The 22370-nt window shown below is 40.7% G+C and overlaps 2 long non-coding RNA genes across 2 annotated transcripts; both read right to left on the bottom strand.

Annotated features, from left to right (window-relative positions):
* Window positions 1–4896: 4896 nt before the first annotated feature.
* LOC145660270 (uncharacterized) lies at window positions 4897–7168 on the bottom strand. The gene is made up of 3 exons (XR_014126517.1): window positions 7085–7168; window positions 5551–5649; window positions 4897–5420 (listed from the first exon to the last, which is right to left on the bottom strand). It is a non-coding gene; the product is annotated as an uncharacterized LOC145660270 (long non-coding RNA).
* A 1756-nt stretch (window positions 7169–8924) lies between these two features.
* LOC145660271 (uncharacterized) lies at window positions 8925–18305 on the bottom strand. The gene is made up of 3 exons (XR_014126519.1): window positions 18141–18305; window positions 10136–10453; window positions 8925–9203 (listed from the first exon to the last, which is right to left on the bottom strand). It is a non-coding gene; the product is annotated as an uncharacterized LOC145660271 (long non-coding RNA).
* Window positions 18306–22370: the final 4065 nt, after the last annotated feature.

Genomic DNA, 22370 nt, shown 5'->3' on the forward strand with positions numbered 1-22370 from the left:
ATGTAAAGTATAATAATACTATAAGGATGGATGAAATAAAGGGTCAGTATCACTGCCCAGACCGAACACATATTGCATCTGAGAAAGAAAGGTCAGACTACATCAGGAATCCACCAGAGCCAAACTGTAATGTGGACATTGTGTGGTCCAGCTGTGGCCATGCAGATGATGGTCATGACTAAGGTAACTACTGTCATCCACTGCTTGAGGCTCACCTAACTTCGTGGTAAGCTACCATCAGACAGTATGCTCACAAATGTAAATGCAGCAATAAGCACAATACCAACAACCTGTATAACTGAAACCAACAAACTGGTATATACCACTGTAGTAGTTAAGCTCAAGATCCTAGCATACAGAATGCAAGCAACAGGCCACTTCCACTATGCCCCCTGGAAACAGAGGCTTGAAACCAATATAAAGCCAACTTGAAGTCAGCAAATTGACAGATCTTCAGAAGGAGATAAAAACCACATATGTGGCCTGGTTACAGAAGAAATACAATGGGTGGCCCATAACTTAGGATCTAGAGTCTGGTAAACAGAGGTCAAAAGAGTGGTCAAGAGGCTTTTTATTGTCTTTCTGTGACGGCGGCGGGTGAATGGAAGCGAGAGGCGGGTCAGCAGTGAGGTAATCTTTATTCTCCATAGGTTGTCCATGATGGAAGCACGGAACCTCAAATACAAATACAGAGGAGCTAGTCTTCCTCTAGACAATTGATCATGCATGGTTCGACTCAACGTAGTAGGACCGCTAATGTGCAGCTCCGTTTCCTCAGATCTGAGGGTTAAAATAGAGCAGGGAGTGAATGTGGAATGGGTGAAAATAATTAGTAATCAGGGGATTGTGAACGGGGCAGGTGCGATGTGTAGTCCTTAGCAGGGGTGGGTGTGTCTCCCCTGCTAACTAGCTGACCAACCGTGACACTTTCTAGCTATAAACAGGTAATTAAATAATGCGCCTACAGTACCATGATGCAACACAAAAGGAGAACATGTGTAAACAATAAATATGAAATACAGCACAAATATTAACATATAGGCAACTCCAACCAGTGCACCATACTGTGACATATAAACAAATACGCTTATAGCATACAGCAGTCACTGAGGTAACAGTACATTCATTTAAGAACACAGTATTGTTAAATGGAATACAATTTTTGTTGTAAGTCTCTGGGAGTTGAGGAATCTGATGGCATGGGGGAAGAAACTGTTGTGCAGTATGACTGAAAACACATGTTTTGTACCTCTTCAGAGACAGTAAGATAGAGAAGAGTTTTTGTGAGTGGAGTGTGGGCTCATCTCTAAGGCTGGTAACTTTGCGAAAGCAGCGTGTGTTGTAAATGTCCATGATGGAGGGAAGAGAGACCCTGAGGACCTTTTCTGCTGTTCTTACTATTCTCTTCAGGGTTTTGCGGTCTGAGTCAGTTCCTAAACCAGGCAGTGAAGCAGCTGCTCAGGATGCTGTCTATTGTGGAACATGGTGAGGATATTGGCAGGGGATGAGCTAGAAGTAGGAGTTACTGCTGGGCTTTCTTGGCTATAGAGCTGGTATTGAGGGTCCAGGTGAGGTTCTCTGCTAGGTGGACACCAAAGAACTTGGTGCTTGTAATGATTTTCACAGAGGAGCTGTCGATATTGATCGGAGAGTGAAAACTACCTACTTTCCTGAAGTCGACCACCATCTTTTTTGTTTTTTTCCACATTCAGTGACTGACAGGTTCTGAGACATCCTCTCTGAACGCTGACTCATCATAACTGCTGATGAGACCCCACAGTCTTGCCATTAGTGAATTTGATGTGGTTCAAGCTGTGCATTGCTGCACAATTTAGGGTCAGCAATGTGAACAACAGTGGACTGAGCACACAACACTGGGGAAGCTCAGTGCTCAGTGTGGTGGTGCTGGAGACAGTGATCCTGATCCAGGCTGATGGGGCTTTCCCACCAAGAAAGTCCTGGATCCAGCTGCAGAGCGAGGAGTTCAGACCCAGCAGTCTCTTTTCAACCAGACACTGAGGAATGATGGTGTTGAATTCTGAGCTGCAGTCTATGAACAGAATTCTATCGTATGTGTCTTTGTTCAGCTTTATTCAGTTTGTTTTTGAACACAAACATTTTTTCAAATCAGATTTGCATCTTTAACTGAATAATTAACTGATACACATTAATTTTATAATTATTTCATATTTCACTGCACACATGCATATCACCATAATGCTAGTCCCTAAAAAACAAACTAAAAATGCAAGAGAAGGGCTGTAGAATTTAGCTGTAACTAACAGGTAAAGGTTTGTAAAACAGTGCTGATGCGAGCTAACATTCCATGTTAAAGTGTGGAATAATTGAATACTGTCAAATTGAACTTACCAAGCATTAAAGAGAGGAGTTCTCAGCAGTCTGGTCCTTTAGTTGTTGAGGTGCATTTTAACTACACTGTTCACTGCTGCTATCTGACAGCTCTGTCTCAGTATACTGCAGAAGCGCTGAAGGCTGTGTTTCAGTGAGGCTACATAGCAGAATTTCCTGTCCTTTTTTAACTTTCATTTCTTTATAGAGGGAAGAAATCAAAACAGCCAATAAGAAAACCACAACCAGTCTTATTGAAATCTACACTTGGTCATTTGTAATGGCCCGAGTGCCGCAGGGCAAAGAGCATGACTAACAGACTCCCTCGATGGAGACAGACATTTATTAAAGCACGCAAAACACAATGGCACTCACATGTAACGTAAACAGCATACATGAATACAAACATGGCTAACGTGAACAAGCTGACCACACACGAGCAAAGGCAACATGAACAGTGACTGACACCGATACACACACCAAGACGGGTTTAAATACATACAGACATAACGAGACTAAGCCAGGTGCAGGTGTGTGATAAACAACATGGGTGTGGTTACAAACAAGACAAGTCACAGTCAACGAGAAACGCCCACTGCACGTAACGGGCCGTACCACGTGATCAGCAGGAAGGGGAGCCTTCCATGACATCATTCTAAAGTATGGAAATCCAGAAAGGCCATAATGTGACATCTGGGGTTGGTTGCATGACCCCATAAGTTAACTATTGTTTGTCTCGCCTTATGAACTATCTAACCTAGGTTAAAATTACTCTTAACTAAAATAAGTAATTAAAGAGAAAATACAGTACTTAATTAATTAAAGAAAAATACTTTTGAATAAAATCAAGCAGTCAGACTTGATTATGGAAAAGTAATAAAAGATTATGGAAGAACTGAGTGATGGGAAATGAATTATGTTTAAACCAAGAATAGGCCTACATAAGTTTGTGTTCCATGTTCCTAAGTTGAAGTAGAGGAGACTGAAGAACAGAATACACATTTTGGCCATTAGGGTAAAAACAAATGAACAGTTAAATAGGAATCAGGCGTGCGCTAGAATTCCGGTGAGTCAGATGGGGGGGGGGGGGGGGGGTGAGTGGGCGTGGCTGTGTGGAGCTGATGGTTGTTCCTGGGGTTCATAATAGGCTTCCACATGTTGTCTCTATAACATTGAACTGAACCACTTAACTAACAATGACAACATTCTCACTGATGATGTGAGAATATCTGATAGATTACTGACTGCTAAGGAAGAAAGGAAGATGTACCAAATGACAACTTACAGAAACATTTGGTGTGTGTGTTGGGGTTAGAGGTTTGTCAAAATTTCATTTGAATACACTTCCTCTCCACCGTAACTGTAGAACATTCAGTAGACTATACTTCTAAAGAGTGTGTATTGTACTGTGGGTTACTATGGAGGTCAAGGCCTGTTTGATACTCAAAAAGGATGGCAGAGGCCCTCATCCTGGGAATTATGAACTGTTTCCATCAGGTGTTTTTCACAGACTGCATATTAACTGAGGGAACCAAAAGGGTCATGTGGGAGGGTCTGTCTTACTGACCTGCTCCTGGACTGAACATCACATACCACACACTTTTAAATGGACCTTCAGAGAGAAAGAAATCTACCCCACTGACCAGACTCAGGGTTACACAGGCAAAGTTCAGCATCTTAAAGATTCTGCAGGAAATCTCTCTCTACTCATATCACCCCTGACTGAGGAGGATGGGGGAGTGTCCACCATACCTGTGTAAACACGGCAGTCCACTTCCTCCCACTGACTGGACTCTGGCTATCAGGTGTTTCCCTCTGACTCATGTTGCCTTTATCACTCCAGGACGGCACTGCCATCCTGTGGGAGAAACTGACTTGGAGAACCGAGATGGATGATGCTTCTCCACAAACTCTACTACACTGTACAGTCTCAGCATGTCTAATAACTACTTCTTTGTGTTATATTCTGTGCAAATGATTTTTTGATTGGGGCAGAGGTATAGAGAAAAAAATGTTTTTTTAAATTTCCATCACTCATTCAGTATGTTTTTGATTCAATCTTTCCAAGAGATGACATGGGGGTTTAATCATGAAGTTTGCACCTTGAGATGTAGATATCAGTAAAATGACTGAATAAGGACAGCCTTTAGTATAACATGTTCAGAGCTGTTGGCCAATTGCTGTGGCAAAACATATGGGAGGTGACAGAGATGCATGCTGGGAATATTCACATTTGTAAACTCATTGCTATGCGCACAGTGACAAAAGAAAAAAAAAAAGACTAATTAATTATTTAAACTGGAGTCACTGGAGTGAATGTGACAGAAACCATGCTGCCATGGTGCCATGTGTGTGTGTGTGTGTGTGCGTGTGCCAATTCCCCCCCAGATAGACACATCACAGATAGTGATGTCCAACAGATAGTGGCATATCCAACTGCTGTCAGTGAACTGCACTCTACACACATTCTGCTGTCAAACTGCACCACACACACCTTCATGATGTGTGTGGTTATCAGTGTCTGTAAACAGAAACCACAACTCTGTCCTGATTTGACTCTTTATTTATGTGGAAGTGGAAGTGATGCGTACAGCCAACAGTTTGGCATTTGACTTTAAAAGGCATGATTAAGAACAGAAAAAAAATATGCTGCTATTTAAATTTCAAATATCAAAAAATCCTTCAATAGAAATACACACATAAAATGCAGAAAAAAATATTCTTTGGGAAAAATATGATAATGTAATAATAAAACGCAATACATTTTTTTACAGACAAGCAAAATGAGTCAGAATTTAGTTCTAGATTGTCCTGCCCCTACAAGTCCTACTTTATGCTAGTATCTAATTAGCAATTAGCAAGTAATTAGCACCGGTTCCTCTCTACCGGACCGAACCACAACGCAGATTTCAGTGCCACTTAACGCTGATCAGATGTGTGTGGCAGGTCTGTTAAACAGGTGTGTAGGTCTGTAGCTGGTCTGTTGATTTCTCTTGGTTTTCTTCTCTACTGCAGACTAGCTGTTCCATCTCCACCAGCAGTGTTATAGTGAACTCTGCTCATTTCTGACACTGAAGCAGGTCACATGAACAAGAACAACTCAGTTCATTCAGGATCTGACTCTGCACATGGTAAAATGGATGTTAATGGACACAATGAGAAAACAATCTGATTATAACAGCTTGCTAATGAGATTTTTACCTTTGTTTCTCTTGGTGTAATAAACCACAGCCACGATAATGTGGAGGAAGATCAGATTGACCAAAGCAAAGGGGATGTAGGGCAGAGTCTGAGGAGAGACTGTAACAACACAACAAACACTGACCCCAGTCTTACACAGCAGCAGAATACATTTATTTAACACAACTGTGAACTGTTTCCTCTTCTAAACACTCCCTCTTAAACTAAATGTTAAACTAAATGTTGTTTACTACTGATATTATTATCATTAGTAGTAGTATTCGTAGTAGCAGTATATAGTGGGGAATCATTTTATGGAGTTGATGGGAGAATATTATTGAACAAATGCATCTTAAATTCAGTGGTAGTTGATGAACAGAATGAATGTGGGGCCTCTGCAAGAATAGAAAATATGATGAGTTGAAAGTACTGAAGGTTCTGTGCTTTCATGCGTTTTACATGTTTACATTTATATTTTGTTATATTTTATAAGTGTGAGGTTACAGGTTCTGTAGGTGCAGTGTGTCCTTCAGTCATTTTCTGTGAGTGAATGAAACAGGGACTGCTGGGTCAAGTCCTCATGGAGTGGATTAGTCTTCAACTGAGCAGAATAGCTGTCCCGGGGGGGTCTCTCTCTCTCTCTCTCTCTCTCTCTCTCTGCAGACATTCTCCCTCATTCCTGGCCTGGCCACCTCCTGTCACATCTCTGTTGTGCTTGGACTGACACGACTTTTCATTGTTACCCTACCAGTCCCAGTGTCTGCCTTTGTCTGTTCCAATTCATATCTTTGTAACTGTCCCAATCCCAGCTGTGGTTCGGGTTGCTGTTATCCCGTCTCCTGTCCTGCCCGTCTCCCGGTCCAGGCCTATGCAGGGTCCTGCTCCTACTCTCAGACGGGCTCCCATCCATCACGCTGCCCAAGCTGGAACCCACTCGTCTCCTGTCCAGCCTGCTGTCAGGTCTCTGGTTGTGGTACAAGGTCCTGTTTCCACCCCTCACCCGATGGACTTTCCCTTTTTTTCCTCCTTTCCCACCTGTCCTTGTCCAGGTTCTCCAGACCCTGCTGTGTGACGCCGGGCTCGGGCTCCCTTGTCAACTGTTATGCGCGTCAGGAGCCCCGTGTTAAGGAGGGTGTGGGTGCTACTGTAACACCCCTCACCCCCATCACACAGGAGCCCCGTGTTAAGGGGGGTGTGGGTGCTACTGTAACACCCCTCACCACCATCCTCCTCCCCATGTGCTCCTTTGTTTGTTTTTGTTCCTCCACATGCTTTGTGTTGTTCATACCCTCACACAGGGGTCCTGTGTTTCTCCTTTCACTTACCCCCGTCACCTGGGTCTAGTCTCACCCTCATTATTTACCCTATAAAGCCCAATCCTGTACAACCACTAATGTCAGTTATTTTGCCTTAATCGCTTGTATTACATTGTGTATGCAACATTAGCACAGTAAGTTCATGTGTGCTTTCATTTTCATTAAAAACAAAAACACATCAAACCAGGCTAAGTCACGCTTGCATCCTGCCCCACACTCGTTAAACCAATGTGTGTTACCTCCATTGGTAGTTGATGGACTGAATGTGTTATAACCATTTGGAGACGTCATTGTAGTAGTAGGTTTAGTTGAAGCTGTTGGACTTGTTGTGTCAGTGTCCACTGAAGGAGGATTTACAGGTTTATATGGAGCCTCTGCAAGATTAGAAAAGTGTGATCAGTTATAAGTAATGAGGGTTCAGGGCTGTTATGTATTTAACATGTTTAGATTTTGTACAGAATCAGTACAGAACTGATGTATGTACAGTTTGGCCAAGCAGACGTGATACGCTGACTAAGTCTGGAGCTGCAGGGCTCTGTAGGTGCAGTGTGTCCTTCAGTCATTTTCTGAGAGTGAATGAATTAGGGGCTCCTGGGTCAGGTCTTTCTCTCTCTCTCTCTCAGTTCATTTCAGTTCAATAAGCTTTATTGGCATGACCATATACAACTATAGTATTGCCAAAGCAGAATTATAACATGAACATTACACAACATTACAACCTTTGCAATTATGGAAATTAAGAATTCTGTTATGATAAAGAACTTGAAGAGAAACTGTAATTGGTCTGAAATAATAACAATTAGAAGTAAAAGGGAAGAAGTGAAAAGAAAGGAAAATGAATAAATAATAATGATAGAAAATAATAAATAGTTAATAATAATAAATAGATAATAATAATAAATAGGTAACTTTTATATACTGGGTAATATAGTCTGTTTGTGTATGCGTGTGTGTGTGTGTGTGTGTGTGTGTGTGTGTGTGTGCGAGTGTGTGTGTGTGTGTGTGTGTTTGGGTGGGTTAATCACTGTCCCTCATCTTATGGCAGGCAGATATGCATCACCCAGCTAAAGCGCTGCTTTCCTTCTTTTCACCCAGTAGGATGGGCAGTTTGTCAGTGTTAGACAAACTGGGGTGGACCGTCTCAGATTTTGTAAAATAAATTTGCCGTATTTGGATGAATTTTTCACATTCAGTGAGGAAGTGCAGCTCTGTCTCTACAGTGTCATATTTACATTGCTGACAGAGTCTCTGTTCTCTGGGCAGCCATGACATTTATATCGGCTTGTCTGGACGGCCAGGCTGTATTCTCTGAGTCTGCACTTTGTCAGCGTGGTTCTGTGTTTAATGTCAGTCACTGTGTACAGGTCGTCTGCTACCGTGTACTGACGTTTTAGGGCCAGATAACGTTGCATTTTGCTTTGTGCTTGTGTTTGTGTTCCAGTGGGTGATGTAGTTTAGTTTGTGAAGTGTAATAATTTGGTTTGGTCTGATTGTGGTCCTGGTCCTGATGTGTTAGTTTTAGTGTGTGTTAATGAACTCAGTGTCAGCACCAGCTGTGAGAGGAGACTCTTCTCTCTGCTTTTTTTCTTTTTCTTTCTATCTCTCCCTCCCTCCTTCACTCTCCATTTCTCCCTTTCTCTCTCTCTCTTTTTAGGAGTGAATGAATTAGGGGCTCCTGGGTCGAGTCTCTTCCTCTCTCCCTCCTTCCCTCTCTCCCTCTTTCTCTCCTCCCCTCTCTCTCTTTCTCTTTCTCCCCCTCTCTCTAGAGCAAATGAGAACAGTAGTAACTAAATAAGGAAACTAAACAAGTCGTGTGTAATATGGGTATATAACTGACTAGAACCTAAACAGGACAGAAGACAAGAGTCATTAACTACAGGCATGAAATACAAATACAAACAGAAGATGTAACTAGAAACAGACAGAAGTAGAACTGCAGATCCTGCTGCTGGATAGATTTTTTGTTTTATGTAGTACAGTAGTTATTGGTACAGATCAGTCACTATATGCAGTCAACAACATTTCATACATTAAATACACAAGAGGTTGGTTTACCTGTTACTTGGAGTTTGACCTCTATAAGATGATCACTGCTAATGCTACACCTGTACTGTCCCCCGTCCTCTGTAGTCAGACCAGATATGAATAGAGAGAAATTTCCTGGAGCAGCAACCAGCTTAATTCTACCAGTGTAACGCTTTGTCTGGTCAGTTAGGTCGGTGACATTTGATTCTTCTATAAAACTCCATCTGACAGTCTTTGGCATGGCCAGCAGTTCAGTGCAGTAACAGGGCAGCAGGACAGGCCCTCCCACGTATCCACTCAGCACTGTGGGAGGATTCACAACATCCTTACAGACTAGAGGGAGCAGAAACACTGACATGTTACACTACTGTTACGAAGTAACCTGTACAACCAGTGACATTCATCTGTGAACCATCATATGAAGACAAAACAAATCCATCTGTCAGATTTTTAACATCAAAAAGATGTTCTGATATTCTGTACCTTAGTTTATGCAATAATTTATGCTCCATCACATTTGATAAATATGAATGGATGAGAAAAATCTAGCCCAGTGGTTCTAGCCTATCTGGTTTAATACAAAGTTAGTGTTAACCATCCTCCAACTCCAGTCATGATCAGTGTCTGACCACTGAACCACTGCTGGCTGGATATCTTTCACTGGCAGAACACTCTCAACCTACCAGTAGCACTGAATCCAGTAACACTGCTGTACCTGAACCACTCATACCAGTACAACACCCACTACCAAGCCTCCAGCACTGTAGTGGGACTGATGTATGGAGAATGGTTCAATATCCACATATACTGTGACATCTGTGGTCAGAAACTGACCAGTGATGTCCTGGGTGCAGGGTCACACACAAACTGTGTAAGACACCAGGTGGACACAGTCTGTAATTATACCTACACATTCACTTATTAGAGGTACTGAAAGTGTTCAGTGAGGGCAGGTGAAATGTATGTTAGTTGTGTAGAACTCTTCTAGACTGATGACAGAGGGTGTCTGGTGACTAATATCTGAGGATAATGTGGTCCACATGATAGATACATAAATATGTAATGGTGTTTCTCTACTTTTAAATGTCCTGTTTTTGAATTTTAGTAATATCTGATGTGTGTGTGTCTAATAAAGTGTGTGCTGAATGTATTTATATTACATTTATTTGTATGTTTAAAAAGTAAGTTCATGGTGGAGAGCCAAGCTAAATCGACTTATGAGGTTTTCATTGGTATTAGGAATGTGGTTGCTAATAATATTTTACCTGAAATATAAAGTCTGATGTATGTGTATTCATTGTCTTTAATATAACACCTGTAGTCTCCTTCATCCTCCACAGTCAGGTGTGATATGAGTAGAGAGAGATTTCCTGGAGAGTGAACAGTACCCATCTGAACTCTGTGTCTGTACTGTTCACTCTCACTGGAGATCATGTCCCATGAGTTTCTGTTTGTGTTGCGTTTCCTCCAGGTGAAACTCTCAAGTTTGGCGTGTAGGTCAGTGCAGGAACAAGGCAGCAATACTGAGTCTCCTGTGTATGCAGTGATGCCGTCTATCCTCAGATTCCTTACCAAACTGCAGCCTGCAGAAATACAAAGGATAAAGGCCTTCACTATTAAACATGGTTGCACATGTACATGTAAAATGGCTGTTATTACATATGACATAATTAATTATTATTATTATTATTATTATATATGACATACTTAACTATTATATATGACATACTTAATTGCTCCAGGTCCAGTCACCTGATGGTACTGATGGTACCAGCCAAATGATGATGGTACTGGAAATCACTAAGAGATTTCCCAATAGATGTTGGTATGATGGATGCATGACCATCAAGTTATAAGATTTAAATGTCTGATTATATTGATTATAGATTGTCTCTGCCTCCCTCTCTCTCTCTCCCTCCTTCCTTCTCTCGCTCTCCCTTCCCACTAAAGTTACTATTACCACTACCATTACCACTAAAGTTACTATTACCACTAACATTACCACTAAAGTTACTAATAACGTGACTAATCTTGTTTGAAGCTTCAAACATCACAGATACACAGGATGAGGTTGAGACTGTTTCATAAGTTTGGCACTGTCCTATAACTTGGAAGCTTTATCTTTTTACTAAAAAGTTGGAAATGTGCAAATTATAGAAGCCAAAAGGGGGAGTAAATGTTTCATAACGTCAACCTGTTGTCTCCCAGTATAGTTTTGTACTGTTTTTACATAAAAAGGGAAACAATTATTTTAAACAAATTATTGCAGAATTTAATTACTAAACATCATTACTGATCATCATTTTTTTAAATGAAATATGAAGGCGGTGGAGTGTTGTATTGCGCAGTTTTGAATCTATGGCTGCTATAATTTCAAGTGCAAAATAAATTATTCCTCCACTTCTTTCTCTCTCACATACAGACTAAATCTAACAGTGAAACTGTGTCTTTCTAGTGTCATCACTTCCTCCTGAGCTGCCAGTGTTCAGTCCCCATCCTCAGTAAAGTGATCCTGCAGTAAGAAGTAGTGCTACACAGTGATCCCCCTCAGCACTCTTTGGACACATCATTTCACTCCTGCACTTAGTGATCAGAGGGCCAAACTGAATGTGTAGCTTAGCAAATATTAGACAGATCAGACAGGAAGAGCTCTAGAATACATGCTGATCAAAATAAACATTGATCATTTAATCACGTAAACATGAGGATTGTCCGATAACATTCATATTATTCATAAAGTACAGGTGGAACGCAGCAGTCTATGATCATGTTGTAGTTTTCATACTATCAAGAAAAAACTACTTAAGTGAAGCTGTGAAATTCACCCACTGATACAGAACCACTAAAGGAGTCACCAAAGAAAAGATCACTTTGGATGTAGACAGTACAACGTCATCACAACCCAGTTATCACAGGAAGTAGAAACATGTTTTCTCACCTTTTCTCTTTGTTACTTTGTTCTTTTTGTTGTTAAAGCTGTCAAAAGCTGTTTAACAACTGTTTGCTAAATGCTGAATATCTGTAAAGTAACTAATTGAGGCTGTAGGCTTGTGTGCACTGCACTGTAGCAACACAAATAAAATAAAATAAAAACTTAAAGACAAAAACCCCAAAAAACAAAAATAGTAATAAAAAATGTATAAATGCTAAATGGTGAATATCTGTAAAGTAACTAATTGAGGCTGTAGGCTAGTGTGCACTGTGCTGTCACAACAACAACAACAACAAATCATAACTAAAAAGACAACCCCCCCCCCCCAAAAAAAAGCAAAAATAAAAATAAAAAATGTATAAATATAAAAAATGAGAACAGCAAAAAAAAGAGTGGGTTTCCTTGCCTAGTACCTCTATGCACATTTTGTGATGTTATTACATTAATACTGACTGTGGCCTTAGGTGTGGTGTTACAGATAAAATGTGAGGAGAAAAACTTCCAGTTTTTTTATTGAAGCCCTTCTCTGCATAGGAGTTTCTAATATGTGGAGTGAGGTGTAACATATTTGTCACGGTTGGCCGGGCAGCCAGAGGGAGGGACACACCCACTCCTGCTAGGGATCACACTAAACACCTGCCTCATTCCCAGTCTCCTGCCTACTAATCACCTCCACCTGTTCCTTGTTCGTTCTCTCTATTTAAACTCACAGGTCACGAGAGAGTGCAGCACATTAGTGACCCGTCGGACTGCTCACTCCCAACGTGTACATCGCTACAAGGACTACTGGAACAGAGTAGTGTTTGTCGTTAGTAGTGGTATCGTCACATATTGACCATTGAAAATAAAGAGCACTTTGGCGCAACCTTGCCTCTCGCTCCCTCTGAACTGCCACCGTCACAGTATTAGGTTAAGTAGTCTACCCTGTTAATGGTTGAGTGTCTCCTTTGATGAAACCAGTTTGATCAGTGATGGAATAATATGTTCTAATCTAATGGCTAATGCTTTGCTATTTTTTTTTTCCCATTTTTTATTTCAATGATTCCAAGAGATGATAGTTTTACTTAGAGATGGGGATTGTACTTGGAGATGTAGATTTCATTAAAAGGACCATATAAGGACAGACTTTAATAAAATATGTGCAGAGTAGACCAATACCACAGACCAAACATCTTTCATCTCCAAGACAGCCTGAGTGATGTCCAAGATGCTCAACCTGCACCCTTCAGCCAGGTTCAGAACCTGTGCTGTACACAGCTGCCCTGCATATGGCTGCCCAGTGGGACCCAGACAGAAGCCCCTGGTGCTTCCTCAGCTGTAGCTGTAGCCACTCACCTTCCCATCTCACCAAATACACCAAAAGGTCTTTAGAGGTCACATATCCTACATTTATCCTTTATTTTAGAGTTTTCTTAGGTGTCTTCTTACAATGTTTTTGTGGCATTATCTTTGAAAAAGTCATAATTCAATTTTACACAACTATTTTCCATCCTCTCTTTATCCCTTGGAATTAAACAGGCAGTTTCTGTAGCTGTTCCTTTAAGATGTAAGATAAATGAGCTCTGTTCTGATTGGCTGCCCTGTATTGTGCTTCATTTAAAAAGCACTAAGAGCTGAAATATGTCTGAGAACTGCAATGTAGGTGTTGGGGGTTAAACTGCTGTAGGCCAAAGAGGCAGAGATAAGTAAATGAGCTGGTTCTCATGACATCAGAGAAACAGTGATTTCAAAACAGGCTATTTTTACAGATTATATTCCATATATGGACTGTAAGGAATGGGAGAGTAAACAATGTGTTTTGAAAATGTAACAATATTTACATATTACTTAAAAAAATTTTATTTCAATAAAGTGAGTGACATTCAGTTTTTCATGGTAGGGGCCCAGATATGACTTTGGCAAAACCAACAAGCAGAGTCAGTCTGCACTGTTTGTATTTGGTACCTTTTGTGGTGCTGTGGTTGTTAAGGTGCAGTTCCATCTCTGAATCAGCGTCTCACCTACTTCCCCTTCAGTCTTGTTGCTACACTTGTATTCCACATTATGTTTGATTTACTGTTTCTTTTCAAGAACACAGAAGGGAAACGTGTGCTACACTTTACAAACTTGATGCAAATTCCTGAACACTATACAAATTCAGAAAACACTATTCAAAATGCCATGTGTGCTATATTTTGGAAATGCGAGGCAACTTCAGAAAACACTTTTATTGTATTGTGACTGAGTTTGCAGCATTTCTGAAGTTGCACTGCATTTCAGAACAGTAGCACACGTGTTTCCATTCTAATGAATTTGTTTTTTTTAATTTATGCATTTTCTGCACAATGGGTCTTCACACCCACCGTAGAGCTGGACATGGATACCTCAGTTGTCTTGCCAAATGTATTTATTCATCACTAGTCCAACTCTTTATCCTGTAGGTAGTGAGCTCTGCCCCTCCTCAGGTCTCCATGGTAACACAGTAGTATCGTCTTGGATATGATGAGTATGTCAGAATTCATGAGATCAGAACTCACTGTAGCCTCTCCCTGAAACCCAACCCCACGCCCCACTTAGTAAAACACACACAAGCACCAAACACATACATCATACACCACATGTAAAGGACAGTACCACATATACAATTAACCACAAAGAGGTGTGACCTCTGTCACAGGCAGCTGGATACAGAAGTGGGTAGTGGACAAGAGCTGCATCATAAACAGAATGAACAACTGAGGAAAAAATAGTACTAACAGAAACAGTGTGTGTGTGTGTGTGTGTGTGTGTGTTTTGTGTGTGTGTGTGCGCAGCAGCATGGGCTGTCCAAGCCTCATGACCAATTGATGAACAAATGAGGAATAAATAACACAAACAGAAATAAACAAGTGAGTACATTTCACACGTAGCACCCAGTGCACCCAGATTAGCGATACATATGTGAGGAGGAAGCGGTGCATGCTGGGAATTCTCACATCTGTAAACTGGTAGCTATGACTATGGTGACATCAGAATAACTTGGGACTAAATAAGAAAAGTCTTTAAACTGGAGTCACTGGAATGAATTTATGCTGCCAGAGTCAGTGATTGACTGATTAAACCATGAGGTTCAGAGCTGAATCTGTCACTGATGAGGATTTGGAGACTGTTTTACAGTCTTCATGGGTGAGTGAAAGAAGTAAACATGTCATTCACGCACCACTCAGAGGAACAGCACAGCAGATTTTTAAGCTCACAAATCCAAAAAGGAAGCATGCGCATATGCATGTCTGTGTGTGTGCGTGTTATTTATGTATTGCTAAAGTGCACCAGGTTTAGCAATACATATGTGAGGAGGAAGAGGTGCATGCTGTACTGTACTTTATGGTTTTATTTTTTCTTATTTGTTCATTTTTTATTTGTAAATTTTTCTAAGCCTCTAAGATAAGAGGAACAACATAGGAGAACTTGAAGCCCAAACACCCAACAAGAAGAGAGAGAGAGAGAGAGAGAGAGAGAGAGAGAGAGAGAGAGTGTGTGTGTGTGTGAGAGAGAGAGAGAGAGAGCAGGGCAGGAAGGTGTTTTTACATCTACAATATCCCTTTGAATGTACATTTACTGTGTGTGTAAAATTGTCTTTCTCCAAGTCCTTCAGATGTGGGTCTGGCCATCCTGCAGCAGCTGTGCATGTTTTTGTGTGTGTGTATACGTGTCTGAGAGAGAGAGAGAGTGTTAGTTATTTAGTTATGTATTGTTAAATTGTTAAACAGTGCTCCAAGTTTGCTAGGAGGAAGAGGTGCTTGCTGGGAAACTGTACTGTTTTTGTAAGACAGAAAAACGGGGACATGTGACACAATAATTGAAACCACTAACTCATGTAGCCCATCTCCTGACCTGTTATACTAAACCAAAAGCACCTTCCCTGATTTACACTCATTTTGTATTTCTAAAACACATTTTTTTCAATACGCTAAGCACAATTCTCTATATTGGACACATCATTCAACAGAAATACGTGTGTTTCTTATGGAAAACCCTCAAATGTAAATGACACTTGACAAATGACACTTAGAAATCAGAGCCTGAGCACTATAAAGAGGCCACAGGCTCGATGTCTTGGTTGGGTATCAATGGAGGTCAGTATTGGAGAGCGAGGATGAGGGCGAGGAAGAGCAACCATCACGGATGAGATCTGCGCCACTTTGGTTGACCATGTGGTTAAGCATGGGTTGTGTTTCAGAAATCCTGAGCAGGGGTCCAGCCTAATCTGGGTCACTACACTGTAGGAAGTGTCAGCAAGTACTATAGTCAGTGTCCCTGAGCAACATGGGGGTAAACCATATAAATAGGCTAAAACAAACAAACAAACAAACAAACAAACAAACAAACAAACAAACAAACAAACAAACACTGTCTTCACAGTGGGAGACAGCTGTCTGGCTGAAACCCTCTGGGAAGTCCTGATAGCTGAGACCTCCTGATTGAAATGGATTTATTCAGTAGCAGTCCAGCTCTTTAACCTGCAGGTAGTGAGCTCTGCCCCTCCTCTGGTCTCCACAGTAAAATGGTATTACTCTATCTTGTTTGACTGCTAGCTCAATAAGGGATATTATGGGTACGTCAAAATTCATGAGATCAGAATTCTCTTTAGTCTCTCCCCCAAACCCACACCCACTCCCCACTTGGGCAAACACAGAAGCACCAAACACATACATCACACACCACATGTACAGGTAGTGAGCTCTGCCCCTCCTCTGGTCTCCATGGTAATATAGAGTAGTACTGTCTTGTTTGACTGCTAGCTCAATAAGAGATATGATGGGCATGTCAAAATTCATGAGATCCGAAACCTCTGTACTCTTTCCCCCAAACCCACCCACACTCGGGAAAACACACAGAAGCACCAAACACATACATCACACACCACATGTACAGGACTGCACCACATACACAATCAACCACAATGAGGTGTGACCTCTGTCACAGGCAGCTGGATACAGAAGTGGGTAGTAGACAAGAACTGCATCATACACAGAATGAACAAGTGAGGAATAAATAACAGAAATAAACAAGTGAGCACATTTCACATACCACACCATAATAAAAAACGTTTTTTATAAATGTGCAGATTTATAGAGCAAAATGATCCTTGTAAGAGTCACATTACTCAAGTACTCTTCCTGTTTCTTAATTCTATCAGTCTTACTAAAGTCCCTACAATTCCTACCTTATGCTGGTCTGAAGTAACTAATTAGCAATTAGCAAGTAATTAGCAGCGGTTCCTCTCTACTGGACCGAACCACAGCGCAGATTTCAGTGCCACTTAACGGAACAAGTCGGCGAAGAATCAAATTTACTTTATTCTCCCTTAACTCGGGTGGACAAGACATGTTTGGAGTCCATATTTCGCTCCTTTAGAACAAAACGCTGCTAATATTGCTAACAAACACTGGAAGCCAACAGCAACGATAGCTAATAGGATTTGTAAATAAGTCAGATATCGAGCTACATGTCCTCAAACCTCATCCAGGTCGCTTCCCGGTGACGTGTTTCTTCACTTGTCTAGTTCACAGTGAGTTATACGACACACCGACTAGTCTGGGAGACATTTATTAACACTTGGATGCGGTTTGACCGGCTTGAGAGAAGTTTGTGGGTATTTATTTACGAAGACTATATTTGAGTTTCTGCTGACCTCCAGTGTTTGTTAGCATTTAACAGCTTTTGTTCTAAAATAAAGAGGCAAAATTTGGACTTCAAACATATCTTGGTCGATAGACAGAATCTGGGATAAGTGGTGAGTTGCTGCTCTCTGCTGCTCCCAGATATAAATACCTTTGTGCAAATGAATGTATGAGGATGACAACACCTGTAGAGAGAAGGTAACACTCACCATCAGCAGCGTGGAGCACAAGGAGCAGATAAACACACACCTGCATTCTTACTGAGTTACACACACACTACACACAACTACAGCAGGACTGCTGATACACACCGTACACACTCTTCAATACGGTCTACTGAATGACTTCACAGCTACACTCATAGTGGAGAGGAAGTGTATTCAGATGAAACTCTGACAAACTAAGCTCAACACAACACACACCAAATAGAGATGCGGTAGGTTTTGTAAGTTGTCATGTGGTACGTCCTCTTTCTTCCTTATCAGTCAGTGATCTATCAGATATTCTCACATTGTCAGTGAGGACGGTCTCATTCTTAGTTAAGTGGCTCCGTCCTTTGTCACAGAGACACGATGTAGAAGCTCAGGGGGTGAGACCCAACATAACCTCCCTCACTGCTGTTTGGTCATTTCATTTCACTACGACACCCAAAGTACTTCAAAGGCTTATTAATGAAAACAGTGTAACGCTTCTTACCTGGAGTGAGGAACAGGTGCTACGGGGTAACCGCGATGCGTGGAGTTAACATGGAGTGACACACACACTGCTGTGGACAATCTGAAAGACTTTTATTCTCTCCTGGACCACTTCAAGCCAGATCACACGGCTACCATCACTGTATTTATACGTAAAGAAAACAGTAAAAAGCACCGTACAGCGTTACCAAAGAAAAAGGAGTGTTGAGAAGGCGAGCAGAAAGGTGACGGCTCTCTCAATCTACATAACCATAAACCTCCCTCTTAAAGGCGCAGTACAACTGTGTCTGTTACAACAGCAGGTGGAATTACGGCAGCCACAGAACTGGCTACCTGAGACTTTAAAAAAGTTTGACCAGATGTTTAAAGGAGTATTTAATTTGAAAACATTATTTTTATACATAATGCAGTGCATGAAACATAAGTCAGGGTGTATTTTTAATTGCACATGTTCAGTTTGAGTAGTGTGGTTCAGTTTCAAATTTGATATGGAATTTGTTTGCAGGAGTAACTTGTTTGTTGGCCAAAAAACTGGTCCTCACTCTGTAAGAATGTCACTCCACCACTAGAGATGAGAACTCTACTCACACCACAAATGTACTGTTGCTTTCAGCTTCTACATATCAAAAGCCTTTTCTAGGTCTGTACAATAATGCACAGGTTAAAGGTATGAATTATGTAAGTCAATAAAAAAATACATCAATCTTATAGAAGGAAAATTGGACTTTTTAAAAATAAATTATATCAGTCTTAATAAGAAATTTGTCATTTTATGATCCCGGTGTTGCCGTATGATTTACGTAAAATTGTAGCATGGGTCCACCTAGTGGCAACACGTTAGATTGCAGTTTTACTGGATTGCCAAGGGCAACAGTTGCTAGAAAAATCTCCCAAGAGGAAGAAGTAAGAGGAAGAAACTTTGAGAGGAACCAAGACTCAAAAGGGGGCCCATCCTCCTCTGGCCAACAATGGTCACCACTATAATAACAATTTAAAAAGAAAAATGAATTTAATAAGTGAAACAATAAGCAATTAATGTCTAGTCCAACTTTCTAGAGGTCCTGTTCTTGTCCCGAGGTGTGCATTCCCGGTGTGTTGTCTTGTATGTTGATTCACTATGATGATCTGATCACAGCAGTTGGTGCAACATCCAGGCCCCTTTGAGTCTGTCAGGGTTCAAAATCAGATTTATCACCTCTGGTTTGGTGTCAGATAAAGTAATAAGAATCACAGTAACACTGCTTCTAAGCCAGTAAGTGGAGGGGCCATAATTATAAAAATATGTATACAGTTCTGGTTTGACCATTTGAGCAGTAACAGAGTCAGAAATCAGACTTCAAAATGCTGTTCTCCATTTAAAGAATGTACAATGTATGGTAGCTAGGTCTGACATTGAGGATTTTAGAGGGGATCTAATTTTTTTAATGTTTGTGCATTAGAGAGTAAGAATTTTAGTTCTTTTTCCAAATATATTTGATTTTATATGACTTAATGTCTGTACTGGATCTGAAAATCCCCTTGTCCTGTAACAGATAACTTTATTATATATCTCTAGGATTAGGTAAAACCATGCATATTAAAAGTAATATGTTTCAAACCATTTTATTCTTAGATTTAGTGCTTAGATTTTTACCAAGGCCCAATCCCCTCTCATTTTTCCTCCTACCCCTTGTTTTCAAGTGTCATCTTGCTCCTTCGGACTGAGTTACAAAGGCTAGTGGTTAAAATCTTCCCCCTTGCTTCTGTTTCCATTTTTTCAATGATTCACAAGGGATTCTGAGAAACACTCAGTTTGGAGTGGGACTATGAAAACCTTCAGTTTGGAGGGCCATTTAGCACTAACAGTGCACCCTAGCCCTCTATCGGACACCCAACCCTTACTTATGAACACCGCATATGGAGGGCCAGGGCTAAGTGGTAGGGTCAAGGGGTGAAATGTGATTGGGCCCAAGTGAAGGTGTATGAGGCACAGGAACATGATAAATAATGATGTTGCTGGGGGCCACAATGACTGGATTTAAACCTCTGTGCTACCTGGGCTGTTTTTAAAAAGAAACACACATGGTCTGAGCGAGCTGTTAGTCGTGCTTTTAGTCCTTGTGGTTTTAACCAGCAGTTTTTAGTATTAAGTGTAATGGCTCATAGCAAAGGCAGAGTCTAATTATAACTGATCACACAGGCTCTGTATAACTGGCTTGTCAAATAGCTGTCAAATACATAATAAATAGAATAATACAAATATTTACACTTTATTACAAGAAAAAAGGATTTGTGGTGGAGGAGACATAAACATACATATTTTGAAACACCATTCATTACCAAAAAACAACCCGCTCTATTGCTGATTTTATGTATTTATGCTGTATGATGTTTGCTGTATTTATGCATTTTATGTTTATAAAGTGTCATGACTATACGATAAGTAGCGTATGCAGTATTTGTCCACCAGTAAACTGGCTGTGTTACATGGCTGCTTTAACGGCAAGTTGTCAACAAGGAGGCTTTTTCAGCCTTCTGGTGGTTTCTCAAGCCTCCTCTTTCTTCCCCCACAGACACCCCCACACTGAAACCACAACATGCATGTCTGGTTCACAGCGGCACCAGGGGCCCTGTGGGCTCTGTGAAACTACACAATGAAAAAACAGACCTCAGGTGTTCTCAGGACTCAAAAGACACCACATTACTGTAGTGAAGTCCTTGTGGACCTCAGTGAAGTACAGCTGAGAGAGTTCTGGACTGAGATCTGGAGTCAGTGTGTGTCCACAGTGGTAGTGGAGTTCTGGGTGTAGAGTTGTATAAATACCCTAATGCTAATATCTGCATTCATGGTCAGTGTATGACCCTACTTTCATGTAAATACTTGTGTCATGAAATAACTCAGCTCAGTGGATACATCAAATATAACATGCAGGCTCCACTTTTACAGCAGTGTTCTTAATCTATTAGTGGTGTGAGAAAAATATGGTTTGTGGACTAAATTGTGGTAGAAAAGTATTTGATATGTGTATGGCATCTTAAAGTAAGTATGTGCAGTTTTTAAAGTCAATAAACATTTTGCTCTCAAAACACCTTATGAACGCCCCAGAAGAAGGAGGAGACTGTTCTGGTCTGAGAGCTTAGGATGTCTGACGTCTGCTGTTGTTTCTTTTCTCACAGTTCCAACCATTGGGCAGCGGATACCAGATCAGAATCTAAAGCCCATTTTAGACCAGAAGTGACAACCGTGCTGCTTTGACACCTCTGCAGCTGAACTGTGGTCACACACTCACAAGCTCAGTTCCCTTCTAGTCTATTTCTTGCCCTATGCCATGACAGGCTTATCAGTGGTTTCTAGCTAGAAATAGTACAAAATACTACATTTATTCTGTAAAGTGTAGTTTACTAATCAAAACAGCACAACACTGACTGCTGGGTCTATTCTAATGTGAAATTGGGATAAAGGATGATGTTTTAAACAAAGACTAAAACTAGACTAGGTTCTCAATGGCAGGTCCAGTTTGAATTTAATTTAGTACAAAACAGGTTTAGTATGAGTAGGACTGGTATGGTTACTGATAATTTGGGTAATATTGTGTACTGTGAGGAGAGATGTCAGTATTTCACTGAGAAAAGGGACTGCTCATGTACTACCCAAACCATGTCCATGTTCAACGGCTGATTAATAGAGTTTATAAAAGTTCAAATAGGTTCTTATTTTGAGTAATGCAGGTTTTTGTTGTTTGTTTTTGACTCATTCAGTAAATCCAGAACTTCATATTACTCACAAAAAATCTTAAAGAACCTTTCTGCATAAGCAATGGTCCACAACAAATTATTGTGATGTGGAAACTGAAAAAGCAAACAAAAAGCAGGTCCTCTCATTATCTATAAATTCTTGAACGTGTGTGTGGGTGTGTTTGCATGATTATAGTCTCTGGAGACATAAAGCAGGCAGCATTCTGTAGTGACAGTACATAATAGTTCAAAGTATATTTACCAATAAAACAAATTTGATACAATGAATAAAATATTAAGCACACAGGACATCATAAGGCAGTGCAAACATAAAATATATCAAGCCATGAAAAAGTAATGCAAAAATTTGTATGTGCACAAGCTTTGAGGTGATTAACTCTATAAACTGCATTTTAAAACTATAAACTTAGAAAGAGGAGTTTGGGATAATATGTCTGTTTGTTTCTCTCCTCTACATCAGACTCCACCCCCTTTGCTGTGTAATGCGCATGTGTGT

The sequence above is a fragment of the Electrophorus electricus genome, chromosome 2 (assembly GCF_041902795.1).
Source record: "Electrophorus electricus isolate QZ-2024a chromosome 2, ASM4190279v1, whole genome shotgun sequence".
NCBI classification, from domain to species: domain Eukaryota; kingdom Metazoa; phylum Chordata; class Actinopteri; order Gymnotiformes; family Gymnotidae; genus Electrophorus; species Electrophorus electricus.